Genomic DNA, 3,465 nt, shown 5'->3' with positions numbered 1-3,465 from the left:
TAACAACCGCATATTTAAAAGACTGAGGCACATAACCAGTCTCTAGAGAGGTATTTATTATAGTTAATATGGATTCACTAATAAGAGGAAAGACTTCTTTAAAAAGTTTAGTGGGGATAGGGTCTAAGAGACAAGTGGAGGTTTTAGAAGAATCTTGAGTTATTTGCATTTTCTGCTATTAAAGTTGAGTAATATTGAGTTCTCACTTTATGCAGGGATTTTTTATAACTTAAGAAGCTACATCTTCAAGCATTCAGAGAGTGCTCTGATCCGGAACGGCTCCATTTTCTTTCTAATTTACGAGTTATTTGTTTTAGGGAACGTGTTTCAGCGTTAAACCACGGTGCTACTCTGTTTTGTCTAACAAGCTTAAGCTTCAGAGGGGCAACAGCATCAAGTGTTCCTCTGAGGGCTTGCATGGTATCATTGACAAACTGCTCATTATCAACGGGGCTTAAAGTGCTCTGAGAATATTTATCCAACATGTTACTAAACATTGGTTGGACTGCTAGTTCAAATTCGGACACAGAACGGTCAGATAATGTTCGTTTAAGATCTTTTTTATTTATTGGAGCAGTAGCATTTTCTAGTATAAACTGAAAGGTAATTAGAAAATGATCTGAGAGTATTGTCATGACTACAGAACACTGTTAGAGACCCAGATGCTGGAACCCGGAAGAATCGCAGCTGCAGACAAGCATGGCAGGTAAGAGGTTTTAATGGTAAGGAGGATGAACTTGAGCAGAGCTTGGGGTAAGTTCCCGGCGTGAGGTAGAGGCGGGTGACGTCACTGGTGGAGGTTCAAGGAGTAGAGGCAGTCAGAGGCTCGTGGTGTGACCGCAGGAGAAGACCAAACTGAGGCTCCGGGCAGGGTTGATTCTGGCGACCGCTCGTGACAATGGGTTCCATCAGGGGCAACGGACTGGCGAGGAATGATGGTCCTGGAGCTCCTTATGAAGGCAGACGAAGGTGATGAGGTGAGTGGTCGCAGCTGGGAGGAATCAGCAGCCAAGTGGAGAGGGGAGGGGGAGGAGACTGACAGAGGCACCATGACAGTACCCCCCCCAAAGACCGCCTCCTGGCGGTCAAGGGCGGCGATCCGGGTGGGCACGGTAGAAATCCGAGATGAGCGAGGGGTCCAGAATAAGGGAGCGGGAGATCCAGGAACGCTCCTCAGGACCGTAGCCCACCCAGTCGACCAGGAACTGGAATCCGCGACCCCGACGACAGACGTCCAAAATCCGGTTAACGACGTAGGCAGGGGCGCCGTCAATGATACGGGCGGGTGGTGGGGAAGCAGACGGAGGGCACAGAGGACTGTCCCGGACCGGCTTGACTTGGGAGATATGGAATGACGGGTGAATCCTCAATCAATCAATCAATCAATTTATTATTTGTAAAGCACTTATAAAAGCTGACGCCGCCAAAGTGCTGAACAGAGAAGTAAAATCAATAAACAACAACAAAGAGAAACAATAAAAGCAATAAAACAATTAAAACAATGACAAAATGAGGTACAATAAAACAAACAATAAAACAATAAAAACTAGCTGACCCACTAAGTCTGCACACTCGAGTTGAAAGCCTGGTTAAAAAGATACGTTTTTAAAAGTGACTTAAAATCACTGACAGAACTGGCCGACCTGACAGAACGGGGGAGCGCATTCCAGAGCTTGGGACCAGCAACTGAAAAGGCTCTGTCTCCCCTGGTCACAAGCCGAGTCCTGGGAACCGTTAGCAACATCTGATCTTCAGATCTGAGGACTCGGCGTGGACGGTAAAAATGTAAAAGTTCAGAAAGATAAAGAGGGGCCAGACCATGCAGACATTTAAAAACCAAAAGTAAAATCTTAAAAACAATCCTAAAAGACACAGGCAGCCAGTGAAGAGAGCGTAAAATTGGGGTGATGTGCTCACACCGTCTAGTCCCCGTTAGCAGGCGGGCAGCTGAATTTTGGACCAGCTGTAGACGGCGGAGCAGAGACTGGTCAATGCCAGTGTACAAGGAGTTGCAGTAGTCCAGTCTGGAAGAGATTAATGCATGGATCACTTGTTCCAATGCATGAGGAGGAAGATAAGGCTTAACTTTACTGATTAGCCTCAAGTGATAGAAGCTGGACTGGACTACTGCACGGACCTGCTTGTCAAATTTAAAATGCCTGTCAAGATTTACCCCAAGATTTCTGATAAAAGGAGCGTCTGAAGGGTTCAGGGGGCCAACAGCACTGCAGCAACCTGTCAGCTGGTCGGTTTTGCCAAAGACAAAGACCTCTGTCTTGGTCTCATTAAGGCAGAGGAAATTCAGTTCCATCCATGACTTTATGTCTGCTAGGCATCTTTGTAGATAGTCCAGACATCCAGCTCCACCAGATTTTAAGGGAAGGTAGATCTGGACGTCATCTGCATAGCAGTGGAACGAGACATTATGTTTTCTGAAAATGGACCCCAGTGGCAACAGGTAGAGTAAGAATAAAAGAGGGCCTAAAACTGAGCCCTGGGGTACACCATGATTGAGTGGAGCCGCTGATGAATACAACTGCCCAAGTTGGACAGAAAAACTCCTACCGCATAAATAAGACCTGAACCAGCTGAGCGCTGAACCCTTCAGACCAACAGACTGCTCCAATCTGGACAATAAAACACTGTGATCCACTGTGTCGAAAGCAGCAGTGAGATCTAAAAGAATTAAAACAGTGGAGACCCCAGAATCAGCAGCTAAAAGCAGGTCATTACACACCCTGAGGAGAGCGGTTTCAGTGCTGTGACAGGATTTAAAACCAGACTGAAATTTATCAACAATATCATGACTTTGTAGATGATCCTGCAGTTGGAGATAAACAACCTTCTCTAAAATTTTGGAAATAAAAGATAACTTGGAGATTGGCCTAAAGTTTGAGAAAACATTAGGGTCCAAGTTATTCTTTTTTAAAAGGGGTTGCACAACAGCATGTTTGAAGGCAGCTGGTACAGAGCCCGAAACAAGAGAAGTGTTAATAAGACAAAGAATCCAGGGGCCTACAGTATCAAAGACATCCTTCAGGAGTCTGGGGGGGATACAGTCACCTGGGAAGTGGGAGGGCCTCAGGTGCTGAATAATCTCAGAAAGCTGGGAGAGAGTGACAGGCTCAAAGTGCTCTAAAACAGCAGGTGGTGAACTTAAAACAGAAGGGTCAGGGGTAAAAGCAGAGGGTAAAATCCTGACAGCTCTGACTTTGTCAATAAAAAACTTTAAAAACTGTTCACAGAGTGAAACAGAAGGAGTCAGGCAAGGTAAATCACATGGACTTAAAAGAGATTTTAAAGAGTTAAAAAGGATCTTAGGCTTGCTAATGTTCTCAGACACAATATTGGACATGAACTGAGTTTTTGAACTTTTCACAGCAGCCTGATACTCAATCAAAGAGTTTTTAAAAATCTCTAAAGCAGTGTTTTTCAACCAGTGTGCCGCGGCACACTAGTGTGCCG

This window comes from Oryzias melastigma, linkage group LG5 (genome assembly GCF_002922805.2).
Source record: "Oryzias melastigma strain HK-1 linkage group LG5, ASM292280v2, whole genome shotgun sequence".
Lineage (NCBI taxonomy): Eukaryota > Metazoa > Chordata > Actinopteri > Beloniformes > Adrianichthyidae > Oryzias > Oryzias melastigma.
This window is presented reverse-complemented; position numbering follows the sequence as displayed.